The 18,623-nt window shown below is 40.6% G+C and overlaps 2 long non-coding RNA genes across 2 annotated transcripts; one reads left to right on the top strand and one right to left on the bottom strand.

Annotated features, from left to right (window-relative positions):
• The first annotated feature begins 7,433 nt into the window (after window positions 1–7,433).
• On the top strand, window positions 7,434–8,714 carry LOC145430104 (uncharacterized). Its single transcript, XR_013910516.1, has 2 exons — window positions 7,434–7,561; window positions 7,938–8,714. It is a non-coding gene; the product is annotated as an uncharacterized LOC145430104 (long non-coding RNA).
• A 4,458-nt stretch (window positions 8,715–13,172) lies between these two features.
• Window positions 13,173–14,453, bottom strand: LOC145430103 (uncharacterized). The gene is made up of 2 exons (XR_013910515.1): window positions 14,326–14,453; window positions 13,173–13,949 (listed from the first exon to the last, which is right to left on the bottom strand). It is a non-coding gene; the product is annotated as an uncharacterized LOC145430103 (long non-coding RNA).
• Between the last annotated feature and the right edge of the window lie 4,170 nt (window positions 14,454–18,623).

Genomic DNA, 18,623 nt, shown 5'->3' with positions numbered 1-18,623 from the left:
AGACTAAAGTACTTACAGAATTGACAAATTCTTTGCCTTGGTCAGTAAGAATCCTTTTCGGGGCTTCGAACTGGTGGACGAATTTTATGAGACAGTTTGTCACTTCCCCGGCTGATTTTGACTTTAAAGGGTATGCTTGTGGCCATTTTGTAAAATAATCAATAAAAACACATATGTATTGATGTCCATTGTTGGTTTCAGTAAGTATTCCAATGAGGTCCATCCCAACCAGTTCAAATGGCTGAGAGACCTTAAAAAGAAAATCATAGTTAAGTTAATAATACTGAAATTACACAGAATGCTAGTCTACTGTTATAATTTTTTTAAGTATATAATCAGTAGGTTTCTAAGCAATGAAAACATTGTGTGATTAAATGTGATTATTTGCTATGGTCGATGACTAACCTTTATCGGAATGTATTCTGCTGGTTTTTTAATTGTTGCAGCACTTGCCTGGCAAAGTGCGCACTGTGAAACCTAATCAAAAATAAAAGCAATTCAATAACAAACCCAATAGTTGATGATCAAGGTTTACATAACTTATTTTGAGAGATACAGAAACATTGCTGTGTTCCTCTTAAAATAATTTAGCTGTAGTCGAATTACATAGAGTTTGTTTTGGAGTACCCACCCAATTATTGATGTCGACTGACATCCCTGGCCAGTAGAACCGCTTTGAAATGGCTTCTCTTGTTTTTGTTTACCCGCAATGGGCCCCAGTAGGACTGGCATGAAAATCTGAAAAAATTGTGTTTGCCTCATCAGCCCCACAGACTACCGTTGTCTTTATGGTTTTGTCTGTGCCTTTGTAGCGCCAGTAAAACAGCTGCTCCCCTAAACATAAACAAGAAAATAGAAAAGTTTATTATAGCTGTTTAAACCACGACAGGTCTATATGTGGTAAAAGTCATGACAATACATGTAATGGGCTAAGTTTCCATTCAGCTTAAACACTCCCAAGAAAATCTCCAGGACTCAGACAATTGGATTCCAGAAGTTTTTACTGGGCACTTTTGTGAAACTGTAAACACAATACAATGAAATATACTGTAAACACAATACAATGAAATATATGAAATGTATTATAGATGCAATAAGCTCAAAGCATCTGGCTAATTATCACAGCTTGACAGCCTAGCCGCATAGCTTATATGAGACACAATAAAGCTAACCGAATAACAGACAACGGTTCAAAACGCTTCACCGCTTAATTGTACAAAATGAATTATACTCACAGACTATGCCTTAGCGAAGAGAAAAGGATTAATCCTGTAACGGCGGAGCTGGCGGTTGAATGAGCCCACACGCTAATATCCCGAGTCACACAGTAGATTCACTTCCTGACTCTCAGCGTAAACTGCTCTCGTGTTGTCATGGTTACGAAAATACACACACCGCTCTAAGCTACGATAGCGAGATAAAGAGAACACAAAGAACACATTTCTGGGGGCATAACACTCCCTGCTTGGGGTCTTTAAGAGCCAACATCAATTGGCAGAGTCAGACTTTGGAGAAAGAAGCAGAACTACTTCTGTAATGGGACGAGAGAATCCTCTTCTATTTCCATCTTTAACGACCTCCACTTCGACTCTCCGGACCAGACCGTCCTTCCCTGGAAAGGCTTTCGTGATGATGCCCATGGGCCACTCATTTCTCTCTGCCCGATCATCCTTTAAAGTGTATATATGGGTCCACACCAGAGAGTGTTTAACTCTTTTTGGAGAGTTGGTACGTTAACTCTGATTTAGTGTTAAACACCAAATCTGTCTGGAGTTGATAATTTAACACTTGGTGTTAAGAGTTTATATATTAACTCTCAAAGAGTATTTTAGTTTAACTACGTAAGAGTTATCTTCTAATTCATTCTAAAAAGCAGGAATTTTACTGTTCTGAACTTCTAGAAATTTATGTTGGAAATAAACATTTACTAAAAAGATGCAATGGTTTTTGAAAAACATTTATTCTGAACTGTGCACCACAATTTCAAAACATTTTCTGAAAGATGTAACAGTATACATGTTCTCACTTTCATTAGAATTTTGTTTATCAAAAGGTCTGACATGGAATATAAGATGGCGCCGGTGAGGTCGGCTGCCGTCACGACTGCTCCGACCACTTTTTCTTTGTCTTTGCTTTTTAAGTTAGTTTTCAGCGTTTCTAAATCGGCAAAATCATCACCATTGGGTACATTGGGTATGACAGTGACACTCTTGTTTCTATTGGTATACAATGTACTCACAATTCGAAGTTTTTAACTCCGGATCCGAGCTGGCTGAGTGAGATCTCGAGGGAGAACAAAGGGAAGCGGCGGCGGCCTAGAGGGAAGCGAGCCGGCGTCAGGAACAGGCTGAGAGCTCGTGCACACCGCACACCTCTGCCTAGCATCCTGCTCGCCAACGTCCAGTCACTGGAGAACAAGCTTGACGACCTCAGGGCCAGGATAAAGTTCCAGAGAGACATTCGGGACTGCAATCTCCTCTGCTTCACCGAGACATGGCTGAACCCAGCGGTGCCGGACCACGCCATCCAGCCGGCCGAGTTCTTCTCGGTTCACCGCATGGACAGGACACGGGACTCGGGGAAGTCAAGGGGAGGCGGCGTGTGTTTAATGGTGAACAACAACTGGTGCAACAGTGCGAACGTTGTTCCTCTCACACGCTCCTGCACACCAAATCTGGAACTACTGTCCATCATGTGTCGTCCTTTTTATCTACCTCGGGAATTTACATCGGTCATTGTAAGTGCCGTTTATATTCCACCACAAGCGGACACGGTCACCGCCTTATGCGAGCTGCATGAGGCACTCACACAGCACCAGACACAACACCGGGACGCTGCGCTTATTGTGACAGGGGACTTTAATAGCGCCAACCTCAAACGCGCAGCGCCGAACTTTTATCAACACATCACCTGCCCCACCAGGGGTGAAAGGACACTGGACCACTGCTACACTACGGTCAAGGACGGCTACAAGGCACAATCCCGCCCCCCGTTTGGCAAATCTGATCACGCCGCCATCTTCCTCATGCCAAAATACAAACAAAGGCTGAAACAGGAAGTTCCGGTTCAGAGGAAGGTCGCGCGCTGGACGGATCAATCGGTGGCCGCGTTACAGGACGCACTCGATGACGCAGACTGGGGCATGTTCAGAAACAGCTCCGACGATGACGTCAACGTGTTTACGGAAGCGGTTGTGGGATTCATCGGGAAACTAGCGGATGATACCGTGGAGACAAAGACTATCACAACGTTTCCCAACCAGAAGCCGTGGGTGGATAAAACCATCCACGACGCTCTGAGATCCCGCACCGCTGCCTACAACACGGGACTCATGACGGGGGACATGGACCCGTACAAAGCCGCGTCATATAACGTGCGGAGGGCGGTGAAAGAGGCGAAGCAGCGCTACGGGAGGAAACTAGAGTCACAACTCCAACAGAGTGACTCTAGGAGCCTGTGGCGGGGACTAAGGACAATAACGGACTATAAAGCACCAACAACCGGTATGACGAACGCGGCCGTGACTCTGGCAGACGAGCTGAACACTTTCTATGCTCGCTTCGAGGCTGCAGCTAAGGTCTCCAACAATGCTAGTGTTAGCGGCGCTAACGGCTGCAGACAGGAAGATACTGCCAGCACCGGAAACGTGCTCGTCATCTCCGAGCATGAAGTAAGGAGAGCCTTCAAGAGAGTGAACACCAGGAAAGCAGCAGGACCAGACGGCATCCCAGGTCGTATCCTCAGAGACTGCGCATACCAGCTAGCTCCTGTGTTCACTGAGATATTCAACATCTCTTTATCTCAGTCGGTGATCCCCACATGCTTCAAAGAGTCCATCATTGTTCCTGTCCCGAAGAAACCCCACCCTGCTTCTCTCAATGACTATCGCCCTGTAGCCCTCACCTCAGTAGTGATGAAGTGCTTTGAACGCCTGGTCAGAGACTTCATCATTTCTTCACTACCAGACACACTGGACCCACTACAGTTCGCTTACCGTCCAAATCGTTCCACAGACGATGCCATCTCTCATCTCCTCCACACATCACTCACTCACTTGGACACTAGAAGGGGGAATTATGTTAAAATGCTCTTCATAGACTACAGCTCTGCATTTAACACCATAATTCCCTCCACACTCACCACCAAGCTGGAGCATCTGGGACTCAGCTCATCTATGTGTCAGTGGATCTCCAACTTCCTAACTGGCAGACCACAGGCAGTAAGGATGGGCGGACATGTCTCAGCCTCCACCACTCTCAGCACTGGAGCCCCCCAGGGGTGTGTTCTGAGCCCCCTGCTGTACTCTTTGTACACATATGACTGTGTGGCCACTACCAGCTCCACCACCATCATCAAGTTTGCTGACGACACCGTCGTGGTGGGCCTGATCTCTGATAACAACGAGACGGCCTACCTGAAGGAGATTAGGAATCTGGAGAACTGGTGCCAGAGGAACAACCTCCTTCTAAACGTCAGTAAGACAAAGGAGCTGATAGTGGACTTCAGCACTAAGCAGGAGAGGAACTACCAGACCCCCGTCATCAACGAGTGCCCAGTGGAGAGAGTGGACAGCTTCAAATACCTCGGAGTTCACATCACGCAGGACCTGTCATGGTCCTGTCACATCAACACTGTGGTGAAAAAGGCCCGACAGCGTCTCTACCACCTCAGACGCTTGAGAGACTTCCAACTGCCCTCCAAGGTGCTCAGGAACTTTTACTCGTGCACCATAGAGAGCATCCTGGCGGGAAACATCTTAACCTGGTTCGGGAACAGCACCATGCAGGACAGACGAGCTCTAGAGAGGGTTGTGCGGTCAGCTGAGCGCACCATCCGCTCCGAGCTCCCTGACCTGCACTCAATCTACAGCAGGCGGTGCTGGACCAAGGCCAGGAAGATCGTGAAGGACCTCAGCCATCCCAACAACAGACTGTTCTCTCTGTTGAGGTCAGGAAAGCGATTCCGCTCCCTGAAGACCAACACAGAGAGACTGAGGAGGAGCTTCTTCCCGCAGGCGATACGGTCTCTCAATCACACCACCACACAGTACTGACCCACACATACAGTTCTTACACACACACTGGACTTTCTGGACTTTGGTTTTGCACAACACTGGTCACTATATTCTTCATTTCCGGTTAATACTTGTACAGTTGCTGTTATTGTGTATATATTTATTTATATTTAGATTTCTTCATACATTCTTATATAGTTCTATATTGTGTATTTTGTTGTACAGTTATTTTATTTTCAACTTTAATTTATATATTTTATCTTATTCTTCCCAGTTAAATTTACCCTTCATTCTAATTTGTGTTGTACAGTTATTTCATTTTTAACCTTAATTTATATTTTATTCCTTCCTAGTTAAATTTACCCTTTTTAATTTTTGATATTTATTTCCTATCTTATTCATAGCCTTTTCCTTTTTTGTTTTCTTTAGGTCACGAGCAGTTGTCCAAGCATTTCACTACATATCGTACTGTGTATGACTGTGTACGTGACAAATAAAAATTTGAATTTGAATTTGAATTACATAGGTGAGCTGGTAAATGCAAATAACATCACTTATTTCTTCAATACAATATGCATGTCCTTCATTCATCACTTTGTGGAACTTCAACGCACTTCTGCTCTCCCCCATATTCCATCTTCACAAGCATATCCTATGTGGAGATTGAATAAAAATTAGTTGACACTAATTAATGGCACAAATAATCCAGTAAACAATTGCTGCACAGTAAAAAAAAAAAAAAAAAAAAAAAAAGGAATCCTCTTTGAGCCATTATTTGTGTAAAGTATTTTCCCAAAAGACAAAGACACAGGCAACAGGTAATACTGAACTAAATGTTTTAGGTGTATTTGACCAAAGGTTTGACTGAAAATTCACATGCAAGCTTTTTTTCAAGGCTGTCGTATTTGCCCGCAAACAATACCTTTCAGCTAGCTAAAACATAATATTATGCTATCACCGAGCAACATGGCTAATGCCTTTCACACAGCTTTGTCTCGACTCCAAAGAGCCACAGAAGTAAAAGATAATAATAATAATTGAAACAATCTTTGAAAAAATGACTTACCAAGCATGGCAAACAACTCAAATCAGTGTTGCCAGCTCCTCAGTAAGGAAAATCGCTATTGGCTGTCCTAAAAGTCGCTAGAAGTCGCTAAATGACGTCATCACCTAATTTGCATAATTGGTCATGCTAATCTAATTGTAACCTACGCTGTTGGAGAGAGAAATAGCATCGTGGAAGAGAAGAGAGTGATATTATACCCCTTTCGTCAAAAAAAGTGACAGGTTACTTCCGGAGCTCATTAATTATTCATGAGCTCCGGAAGTCCGGAAGTAATTAAATTATTCATGAGCTCCGGAAGTAGGAAGTAATTAAGTAATAAAAATATGATATTCATAAAAATATGATATTCATAAAAATATGATATTCATAAAAATATAATTGATTATTTAGAAAGTTTCTTATATATCAAAAAATAGCATTCTTTTATTTCTTTAAGCAATTAAATTTTTATTTTAATTTTTTTATGCTCAAAAAACGCCATCTGGTGGCGGGTCAGTGTGTGTGCGCGCGCCCGCGCGCGCCTGTGTCTCCGGACCGTGCTCTCTCGGGCTCCGTGCTCATGTGTTTAAAAATGTATTAAACCATATTAAAATTGTTTAGTTAAACTTGTGCTTTTGTAACGTTCAGTATGGCCACAAACACATGCTGCATGCCTTGGGGGAAAACTTTATTTCGATTTATATGCATTTGTAGATTTAGAATAAAACTCATACTCGCGATCCCCTAACCCTCCTTAGATACATAAGCAGGGAAAACTCCTTAAAAAACCCTCCGCGATTTCTCCAAAACCCTACAATAACTTGTTAGGGTACCCCCTCTATTCCCAAAACCTTATATTCGATAACAGGGGAAACCCTGAAAAAATCCTTAGTCTTTTTTCTCAAATTCAGCGCCCCGCGGCTCCCTTCATGCTCAGCCAAACAAAGCCAAAACTCCTTTTAAAAATTTCTCCGCGATTTCTCCAAAACCCCTAGAATAACTTGTTAGCTACCCCTCTATTCCCAAAAACCTTATATTCGATAACAGGGAAAATCCTTATTCTTTTTTCCTTCAAAAACTTCCCTCTTACTAGCAAGCTCTAAAATTCAACGCACACTCTAAGTTCTACCTCGCTCTTAATCTCCGATCCACAACTTCTTGCAGAGCACAATTTTTTCCTGCTTGTTCGCTCCCCGCTCTGCTCCCTAATGCGCTGCTTACCTCGTTTGAAAATTCCCCCCTTAGACCAACTCCGCCTCACTGCGCCCCGCTGCCAATCACATAACCCTTGCACCGCTCCCTTCGCACCCCGGTTAGCCAATCCGCTCCAGGTCTGATTTTACGATCTCCCGCTGAGGTTAAGACTATCTTCGAACCCCCAGAAGACATCTGACTTCAGACGTATCAACAACTGGCGCCGCTCAGACTGCTTGCGAGTTCGCATAGGGAGCGGCCGATTTCAACAGCAACTTGCGTCTCTTTCCTTATCCGCATATCATTCGGTAAGTGTTAATCTTCCTCTCTAACTACATATTTGCATTTTCCTTTTTACCATTCTGTCAATCCTTTCATTTAAAAAAATAAATAAATATCACAATGGTTTGTAACAGGTACAATACACCATCCATCCATCCATTCGCCTCCACTTATCCTTTTCTTAGGCTCGCGCGGTGCGCTGGAGCCTATCCCACGTACAATACACTTTAAAATATATATAAGCTCCACTTTTAACTCCCGTAAAAGTTTATACATTACATGTCTACATCACCTATCATGGCCTCATCAGGTATCTCATATCATCTTGTTATTGTTATGTTATTTGATATTTTGCTAGTTTGCGTGTTTTAAAACTCTTTTTGTTTTTCTTTATATTTTTAGACCCAGATGTGTTAACCTGATCCCTGCGAAACACCAGCTCTGCGTGGATTTTGACCGCGAGTGACCGGATGTTGTTTCCGGCCTGAGGTTGCCTGAAATGCCGTGAGGCTCGTTTGAAAGATTGCGCCCGAGACCAACTCCGCCTCCAAGGCATGCCTACCTTTAGCTGCCACCAGTGAGATATCAGAGCCGGGCTCCACATATCCAATCAGGAGCACGAGCAAGACAGCTTTTGCAGACTCTCCAGAAATATACAAGTCCTTACCAACTGCTCTGCAACCCAGTGTTTCTGGTCCCCTCACTAACATCGCTTTTTGAGATATTTTTTATGAACCACCAAAAAAGCAATTTTACCCCACAGTACAGAAGACTGGGTCTGAGGGCAGCAGCGGGGACAAATGATTGTAATGAAGCGACGGACATTTCATGGCTGGTCTTGCATAATCGTGAGTTATTATGTCATATGGTGATAAGTACATAGTTTTGCAAGAGGCATACAAGCACTGTGGAAAAAGTAATCATAAAACTGTTTTTGTGAACACCCTACGTTATGCTTTAAAAAATGTGATACATGTAATGTGATCATCAAAGAACATGATTTAAAAAAAAAACAACTTTTATTCTTATGCTTTTAAAGTATGTCAGATTATCTTAAAACACTTATTTGTATGTTATAATGTTTTTCTTACACCATGTGTAATTTTTATAGACACCTTATTCATTGTATCAATGTGTAATTATGTATCTTTTGATAAATAAATAAAATATTTAATCTTGTATTTGTGTACTTTCTGGTGATTCAATAAAAAATTAGTCACATATCGCTCTGATAAACACAGATGGCTGAAAGAAATGTTTGATGGAACAAAGGAAACAAGTGTCTTGCTGCTAAACTTTTAAGTCACCATGGTTTAAATGAGAAAGTCTGTATGTAAAACATGAAAAACTCCATATCAGTGATATCTACAAAGGTGTACTCATTTCTTTGTTATGGTACTTTACTGTTCCAATGAAACAAAAAGAAAATCTCATTTTTAAAGTACATTTTTCGGCCATCCTGACCTATTTTCAGGGGCAAGAATGTTGATGTTAGACTGTGTTTTAAATCAGGTTGTGATCTTAAACTAACTATCACAGCACTGATTTCAGTTGTAATGTCAATTAGAATCCCAATTTGGCTTTTCTCCAGTCAGTGTTATGGTGAAATTTAACTTGTTCTTTTGTGTAATTGCACATGGCCCAGCAAAGGACCCCTTAGTAAGCTGTACAGCATAAGTTTTCAATTCACTTTTGTCAGAAAACTTCACAGTATGAGAAGTTACAGCACAGTTTCTCCAAACGTGTGGTTCTTTTTCAGCCAGCGTGCTTTTAGAGCATCTACATTAGCTCATGTAGTAAAAGTACAATCAGTAAGTGTACTTTAACATTTGAGATTCCGAGTCACTCTTGCTTAGATCATGTGAACTATATCATGAACCTTTTTTTGTATAATGCATCAAACGTGTTCAAATCAGTTTATTTTCAATTTATTTTAACTAATCTAGAGACAAGCAAGTCCTTTTTAGCTTCTGTTATGTATTTACCTCTCACACCTTAATCTAGATGTTAGTGTTCTCAGAGTTAACATGTCTCATGTTGCCATGTTGTATTTCTAATACCCAGCCTCAGTGTTCGCCCTGTTGACCCTCAAATCCAAACACCAATGATCTAGATATTCACAACATTCATAAGGAGATTCTTAAGGTCTTAAGTTTTGTTGTTTTTATGTTTTACAAAAAAAAAAAACTTCACATTTTTTATATTTTTAAACGAAAGTGACATGCAAGGATATTTTTCTTTAGTGATGTTGCTTCAGCAATCTCAAATACTAATTATTCTGGGAATATTTATGGTCAAACTATGTGATTTTCCAAATGTGTGTGTGTGGAGTAAAATGACCTTGTTCTTATGATGTTGTCACCGTGAATCATTTAGGATTAACAACACAAATTGTATCGATAGCAGAAACAGTCTTATAACTTATAATTCTCACACGTTACCGCTAGTTTTACAAACGCAGTCTTCTTCAGCTCTGTTTATGTAGCTTTTATGAAACTGATTTTCCATAGTACAAGTAGAATTTAATTTTTCTTTGCTCTCCAGTATAAATGCAATAATTTGCAGGCTTTTTACTGAAACTCTCACAATGCAACACTCAATGCTCAGAGCTTCATATATCAACAGCTCTGAAAATATCTTCTTTTTTAAAGTAATGTAGGACAGGATCTCTCACTCTCTGTGTCTCAAAAAAACCCAACTAAACTGGCAATCACCACTAAACAAATGAAAGTAGTTTATGGCTTTTTTATCAGCTGCATTTCTTTCATTTATGTATTGATCCCATTGTTTATTGGTAATGCTTTTAGGTCACTGTTTTAGCATGTCTGCCTCACACTCCATTTTCGGAAAACATTATGTGATGCTGGAAGTTTTCATCCTATCCACCTGCAAAACAAGTTTACCTGTAAGCCAACACATTAGACGTAAGCAAATTTGTGAAATTCCTGAACAATGTGCTTTGTGGAGTAGCAGTAGTACTAGAACTAGTACTAGTAGTCCTAGTATTCTGCAGCAACCAGGCTTCAAGAGTGATCACTCTTCTGGCTTTCAAATGGTGAAAACATGTCACAGTCTTAACCGCAAATCAGAAATGTTGGTAAATTTAAAAAGGAATTTAAACGTCAGCTTTGACATAGACACAGACTTTATTAATGCCACACTCAGGAAATTCACATGTTACACATGATTTAGCTCACCTGCTAAATCCCCAGAGCAATAACCCCATCAGCATCATTAGCCTGAGTGTTGATCCTCCAGGTGAGTGAGTGGAGTTGAGTGTGTGTGTGTGTGTGTGTGTGCTGCTAAATCCAACAGAACACCACTGGGACATTATGTTTCACTCCATCTGACTGTGCAGGAGCTCAGTGTTGGGTATGGTAAATGGTCTGTTTCATATTTAGTGCTTTTAGACTCTTCCTGGTTGTTGATGAGACTTTGCAGAAAGCAGCTTCACCTCTGATCACACACACACACACACACACACACACACACACACACACACACACACACACACACACACACACACACACACACACACACTCAACTCCACTCACTCACCTGGAGGATCAACACTCAGGCTAATGATGCTGATGGGGTTATTGCTCTGGGGATTTAGCAGGTGAGCTAAATCATGTGTAACATGTGAATTTCCTGAGTGTGGCATTAATAAAGTCTGTGTCTATGTCAAAGCTGACGTTTAAATTCCTTTTTAAATTTACCAACATTTCTGATTTGCGGTTAAGACTGTGACATGTTTTCACCATTTGAAAGCCAGAAGAGTGATCACTCTTGAAGCCTGGTTGCTGCAGAATACTAGGACTACTAGTACTAGTTCTAGTACTACTGCTACTCCACAAAGCACATTGTTCAGGAATTTCACAAATTTGCTTACGTCTAATGTGTTGGCTTACAGGTAAACTTGTTTTGCAGGTGGATAGGATGAAAACTTCCAGCATCACATAATGTTTTCCGAAAATGGAGTGTGAGGCAGACATGCTAAAACAGTGACCTAAAAGCATTACCAATAAACAATGGGATCAATACATAAATGAAAGAAATGCAGCTGATAAAAAAGCCATAAACTACTTTCATTTGTTTAGTGGTGATTGCCAGTTTAGTTGGGTTTTTTTGAGACACAGAGAGTGAGAGATCCTGTCCTACATTACTTTAAAAAAGAAGATATTTTCAGAGCTGTTGATATATGAAGCTCTGAGCATTGAGTGTTGCATTGTGAGAGTTTCAGTAAAAAGCCTGCAAATTATTGCATTTATACTGGAGAGCAAAGAAAAATTAAATTCTACTTGTACTATGGAAAATCAGTTTCATAAAAGCTACATAAACAGAGCTGAAGAAGACTGCGTTTGTAAAACTAGCGGTAACGTGTGAGAATTATAAGTTATAAGACTGTTTCTGCTATCGATACAATTTGTGTTGTTAATCCTAAATGATTCACGGTGACAACATCATAAGAACAAGGTCATTTTACTCCACACACACACATTTGGAAAATCACATAGTTTGACCATAAATATTCCCAGAATAATTAGTATTTGAGATTGCTGAAGCAACATCACTAAAGAAAAATATCCTTGCATGTCACTTTCGTTTAAAAATATAAAAAATGTGAAGTTTTTTTTTTTTGTAAAACATAAAAACAACAAAACTTAAGACCTTAAGAATCTCCTTATGAATGTTGTGAATATCTAGATCATTGGTGTTTGGATTTGAGGGTCAACAGGGCGAACACTGAGGCTGGGTATTAGAAATACAACATGGCAACATGAGACATGTTAACTCTGAGAACACTAACATCTAGATTAAGGTGTGAGAGGTAAATACATAACAGAAGCTAAAAAGGACTTGCTTGTCTCTAGATTAGTTAAAATAAATTGAAAATAAACTGATTTGAACACGTTTGATGCATTATACAAAAAAAGGTTCATGATATAGTTCACATGATCTAAGCAAGAGTGACTCGGAATCTCAAATGTTAAAGTACACTTACTGATTGTACTTTTACTACATGAGCTAATGTAGATGCTCTAAAAGCACGCTGGCTGAAAAAGAACCACACGTTTGGAGAAACTGTGCTGTAACTTCTCATACTGTGAAGTTTTCTGACAAAAGTGAATTGAAAACTTATGCTGTACAGCTTACTAAGGGGTCCTTTGCTGGGCCATGTGCAATTACACAAAAGAACAAGTTAAATTTCACCATAACACTGACTGGAGAAAAGCCAAATTGGGATTCTAATTGACATTACAACTGAAATCAGTGCTGTGATAGTTAGTTTAAGATCACAACCTGATTTAAAACACAGTCTAACATCAACATTCTTGCCCCTGAAAATAGGTCAGGATGGCCGAAAAATGTACTTTAAAAATGAGATTTTCTTTTTGTTTCATTGGAACAGTAAAGTACCATAACAAAGAAATGAGTACACCTTTGTAGATATCACTGATATGGAGTTTTTCATGTTTTACATACAGACTTTCTCATTTAAACCATGGTGACTTAAAAGTTTAGCAGCAAGACACTTGTTTCCTTTGTTCCATCAAACATTTCTTTCAGCCATCTGTGTTTATCAGAGCGATATGTGACTAATTTTTTATTGAATCACCAGAAAGTACACAAATACAAGATTAAATATTTTATTTATTTATCAAAAGATACATAATTACACATTGATACAATGAATAAGGTGTCTATAAAAATTACACATGGTGTAAGAAAAACATTATAACATACAAATAAGTGTTTTAAGATAATCTGACATACTTTAAAAGCATAAGAATAAAAGTTGTTTTTTTTTTAAATCATGTTCTTTGATGATCACATTACATGTATCACATTTTTTAAAGCATAACGTAGGGTGTTCACAAAAACAGTTTTATGATTACTTTTTCCACAGTGCTTGTATGCCTCTTGCAAAACTATGTACTTATCACCATATGACATAATAACTCACGATTATGCAAGACCAGCCATGAAATGTCCGTCGCTTCATTACAATCATTTGTCCCCGCTGCTGCCCTCAGACCCAGTCTTCTGTACTGTGGGGTAAAATTGCTTTTTTGGTGGTTCATAAAAAATATCTCAAAAAGCGATGTTAGTGAGGGGACCAGAAACACTGGGTTGCAGAGCAGTTGGTAAGGACTTGTATATTTCTGGAGAGTCTGCAAAAGCTGTCTTGCTCGTGCTCCTGATTGGATATGTGGAGCCCGGCTCTGATATCTCACTGGTGGCAGCTAAAGGTAGGCATGCCTTGGAGGCGGAGTTGGTCTCGGGCGCAATCTTTCAAACGAGCCTCACGGCATTTCAGGCAACCTCAGGCCGGAAACAACATCCGGTCACTCGCGGTCAAAATCCACGCAGAGCTGGTGTTTCGCAGGGATCAGGTTAACACATCTGGGTCTAAAAATATAAAGAAAAACAAAAAGAGTTTTAAAACACGCAAACTAGCAAAATATCAAATAACATAACAATAACAAGATGATATGAGATACCTGATGAGGCCATGATAGGTGATGTAGACATGTAATGTATAAACTTTTACGGGAGTTAAAAGTGGAGCTTATATATATTTTAAAGTGTATTGTACGTGGGATAGGCTCCAGCGCACCGCGCGAGCCTAAGAAAAGGATAAGTGGAGGCGAATGGATGGATGGATGGTGTATTGTACCTGTTACAAACCATTGTGATATTTATTTATTTTTTTAAATGAAAGGATTGACAGAATGGTAAAAAGGAAAATGCAAATATGTAGTTAGAGAGGAAGATTAACACTTACCGAATGATATGCGGATAAGGAAAGAGACGCAAGTTGCTGTTGAAATCGGCCGCTCCCTATGCGAACTCGCAAGCAGTCTGAGCGGCGCCAGTTGTTGATACGTCTGAAGTCAGATGTCTTCTGGGGGTTCGAAGATAGTCTTAACCTCAGCGGGAGATCGTAAAATCAGACCTGGAGCGGATTGGCTAACCGGGGTGCGAAGGGAGCGGTGCAAGGGTTATGTGATTGGCAGCGGGGCGCAGTGAGGCGGAGTTGGTCTAAGGGGGGAATTTTCAAACGAGGTAAGCAGCGCATTAGGGAGCAGAGCGGGGAGCGAACAAGCAGGAAAAAATTGTGCTCTGCAAGAAGTTGTGGATCGGAGATTAAGAGCGAGGTAGAACTTAGAGTGTGCGTTGAATTTTAGAGCTTGCTAGTAAGAGGGAAGTTTTTGAAGGAAAAAAGAATAAGGATTTTCCCTGTTATCGAATATAAGGTTTTTGGGAATAGAGGGGTAGCTAACAAGTTATTCTAGGGGTTTTGGAGAAATCGCGGAGAAATTTTTAAAAGGAGTTTTGGCTTTGTTTGGCTGAGCATGAAGGGAGCCGCGGGGCGCTGAATTTGAGAAAAAAGACTAAGGATTTTTTCAGGGTTTCCCCTGTTATCGAATATAAGGTTTTGGGAATAGAGGGGGTACCCTAACAAGTTATTGTAGGGTTTTGGAGAAATCGCGGAGGGTTTTTTAAGGAGTTTTCCCTGCTTATGTATCTAAGGAGGGTTAGGGGATCGCGAGTATGAGTTTTATTCTAAATCTACAAATGCATATAAATCGAAATAAAGTTTTCCCCCAAGGCATGCAGCATGTGTTTGTGGCCATACTGAACGTTACAAAAGCACAAGTTTAACTAAACAATTTTAATATGGTTTAATACATTTTTAAACACATGAGCACGGAGCCCGAGAGAGCACGGTCCGGAGACACAGGCGCGCGCGGGCGCGCGCACACACACTGACCCGCCACCAGATGGCGTTTTTTGAGCATAAAAAAATTAAAATAAAAATTTAATTGCTTAAAGAAATAAAAGAATGCTATTTTTTGATATATAAGAAACTTTCTAAATAATCAATTATATTTTTATGAATATCATATTTTTATGAATATCATATTTTTATTACTTAATTACTTCCTACTTCCGGAGCTCATGAATAATTTAATTACTTCCGGACTTCCGGAGCTCATGAATAATTAATGAGCTCCGGAAGTAACCTGTCACTTTTTTTGACGAAAGGGGTATAATATCACTCTCTCTAAGAGACATAGACTGAGTAAAAAACGTCTTAAATGAATTTAGAATTTATTTAGAACTACAAATCAGAATCAGAATACTTTATTCATCCCGAGGGAAATTCAATTTCTTTTAGCAATTATTGTTTTTTAATGTCACAATTCCAACCTTGCTCCTTTATCCGGGCCTGGACTGGCAAAAGTGACCCAAGATTGGCACTCTGGTGGAGTTACTGTGTGTGTGTTTATAAGTAGTTTTAAACCTTGTGATCCACAAAACAGCATAAAGGTAAAAGAAGAACTGACTGCGTTACAGTCAGTGCGGGAGCAGCGGCTTCGCTCATGCGAGATTCATTTGCAGTTTGGACGCATAGGTGTGAACATTTTCTGCCCTGATAGCAGCTGATAGCGCCTGTGAGTGCTTTGGCACGGGTGAGGTGGCCACGGCAGCACCGCTGCTTGTTGAGAGTAAAAGCGATACGTGCTTTCAAGTCAAAAAGTCGCCATAAATAAGTCTCCAATAACACCAGAAAAAGTCGCCAGGTTTGTCGCTAGTCGCTTTTCAGAAAAAAAGTCGCTAAGGGGGTCTGAAAACTCACTGAATATAGCGACAAAGTCGTTAAGTTGGCAACACTGACTCAAATATGTAGAGCAAAATGTTCTGAAACGGCTTCACGTCGGCTTCGATTGGAGCCTATGGTGCTGGGGGCGGAGTCTGTGAATTTACTCTGTTGGTGTCATAGCCCCTCTAGGAGTTCAGAGTTAAGAGGTCAAGAGTTAATGTTTCCATTGTAACACCTCCAGATTTGAAATAGAAACACTCATTTTTAACACTTGATTTTAACTACTATCATTTTACACCTCAGAGTTACATTAAAAGAATGTGACTCTGCTTAGAGTAAAATTAATTCTACTTTTGCAAGAAGACTATTAACACCAAAACAGTTAACACTTTTGAATTTGCTGTGTACTTTTGAAACGGTGCCGGTGCTTAAACGGTGCTTAAACGGTGCTTAAAGAACGGAGAACACAAAATTGGTCCAAAAACCTCTCATGTTCAGCTGTTTTTTTTGTAAAAAGATAACAATGTTAGACTATAGGGGATTTTTGGTATCACTCTTAGCTGGAAGCAGTGCTTAATCAATGGAAAAAATACAAGATTTGTCCAAAAGCCTTTCATGTTTAGCTGTTTTCCACTTTTTCTTTGGTCATTTTAGCCTTTTTGGCCAGGGTGAAGGGAGTATCTGCCATCAAACAAGAAGACAGCCGCATGTAGCTATGATGATGTTTGCTAGTTCACCTCACATGCATTAATTTAATAACGTGGTTAGCCTACTCAACGTAAATTATACACGAACAACATTAAGCTACTCACGCAGAGAAGAACGGCTGCTGCTGCCATCATCATCTGTCATCATTTCTGCTACACTGGCAGGGCTAGGGGCCAGGACTCTACTCTTTGGGTTTTTGGGGAATGTTGCTAACTCCGGGTCCAATAACAGGCAACCCACCCGCAGTAGATGTGCACGGTGTGAGGTCTCACAACAAGTTATCAAATACGGCGCATTTCTCAGCTTTTAACAAAATGCTATGTGTCGCCAGGTGTTTCATCAGATTCGAGGAGTTACCTCCTTTGCACAGTATCACCTTAAAGCACTTGTTGCAGGCTGCTGAGTTTGCATCTTGTGCTGTGAAGTACAGCCAGACTTTTGACCGCTTCCCCTTGGGCATTTTTAATCTGTAGCTCTGCTCTAAAAGAACGTACGTACCTGGACCCACCTACTATCCTCGGAAAGGTAAAATGATTGGCTAGAATCCAAAGTGTATGACATGTCAGGGGGGGAAAAAAAGCACCGAAATGTGTGCTGCTTTTCGGTCTGGTTACTACCGTTTATGTCAGAATACCAGATACCGGTACCCATCCCTAGAAGATAGTCAGATTAACAGTATTTTGTGTCTATCTGCCATTCTGCAATTCATCTCATGTAAACAATAACGTGGCGCACGTGACGTGAAAAAAGGCACATACCTTTGACGTTGTGTGATGAACTCTGTATTCCTCGTCCACACATAAATGCAAAAAAGGAGTTTTAAAAAATCTCCGTTTTCGGTGATTCGAAATGCTGTTTACGTGTGGACGAAACAGCTGCGTTTTCAAAATTACCCATGTAGGTGTGGACGTAGCGTAAAAGAGTTAGTAGTTTATTTTCTTATTACCTGTAATTTATTGCAGATTACTTGTATTTGCTTAATTGCTTACTAAATGTTTGAGGTGTGAAATAAACCGCAGTGGAGCAAAATATGATTGTGTTTGGTTGGAGGATAATAATAATGTGTATGTGTTAGTCCCCATAGGGAAATAGTTCTTCTGCATTTAACCCATTCACCCAGTGAAGCAGTGGGCAGCCACCAATGCAGCGCCCGGGGAGCAGTATGTAGGGACGGTACCTTGCTCAGGGGTACCTCAGGGTAGCCATTCAGTGGAGTTGAACCCCCGACCTTCCGATCATGGGGCCACCACTCCACCTACTGAGCTATCCCTGCCCCATGTGTTTGTGCGTGTGCGTGTGCGTGCACGCGCGGTCAGTAGGGGGGTGCGAACATTTTTTTTGTAAAACAAAGGAGGGCCTAGCAAAAACAGTTTGGGAACCACTGAGATAGAGAGACATGCTGCAAAGCAGCCAGCCTGTTGGAGAATAATAGTGCAATCAAAAACAGAGTCTTAGCACAGCAGTTGCCCAACCCTTTTGTTCTGTGAAACTGCTTTTTTGTTTTTAGTTATGTTTAATGCCACAGATATATGTGAATGATTTTATATTATAAATTATTATAAAATAAAGCAGATTGTTTCTGAAAGTTATTATTGCTTTTGCTTCCACAGAAAATTCTGGCAAGTTTACTATCGCTTTGTTTGGAGAAAAGCCTGATTTCATGAGCAAGATCGAAAGTACATTCCTCCAAGGTCACTGTACTTTTGGGAAGCCTTCACCTTACTGTGAATTGAAAGAAGATAATTCATTCAGGATCATCAGTGCTC

This window comes from Astatotilapia calliptera, chromosome 7 (assembly GCF_964374335.1).
Source record: "Astatotilapia calliptera chromosome 7, fAstCal68.1, whole genome shotgun sequence".
Taxonomy (NCBI): Eukaryota; Metazoa; Chordata; class Actinopteri; order Cichliformes; family Cichlidae; genus Astatotilapia; species Astatotilapia calliptera.
The sequence above is the reverse complement of the archived record's forward strand: the minus strand, read 5'-3'. Positions and strand labels throughout refer to the sequence as shown.